Source organism: Micromys minutus (genome assembly GCF_963924665.1).
Source record: "Micromys minutus genome assembly, chromosome: 6".
Lineage (NCBI taxonomy): Eukaryota > Metazoa > Chordata > Mammalia > Rodentia > Muridae > Micromys > Micromys minutus.
Window position 1 is genome coordinate 29,138,626 of NC_137975.1, and position 486 is coordinate 29,139,111.

Genomic DNA, 486 nt, shown 5'->3' on the forward strand with positions numbered 1-486 from the left:
GAAACTGGAAAGCACAGTCACTAATTGGTCATCATTACACAGGAAGCACCTGTTGCTCCGACATAAACACATGAGATTACATTTGGTCTAATCTTAATACTGAAGAGTTGCATGAAATAAAATGGTTGAGTATGTACCTTAAACAATAGTAGATGCTAAGTGAGTCTGGGGAGAAGAAAGAATACTCTAGGCAGGAAAAAACAAAGGCGCTGTAGAGGGAATCGATGTGCAAGGAATGGAAGGAGCTTCATGTGCTCTGAAGAGCAGCAAAGTGTAAGAAAGGATGAATCATCCCACTAAAATCAGGGACCAAACAAGGCTGCCCACTGTCCCCCTACCTATTCAACATAGTTCTGGAAGTCCTGGCTGGAGCAATTAGACAGCAAAAGGAGATCAAGGGGATACAAATCGGAAAGGAAGAAATAAAAACAACACTCTTTGCCTATGACATGATAGTGTACTTGAGTGACCCCAAAAATTCCACCA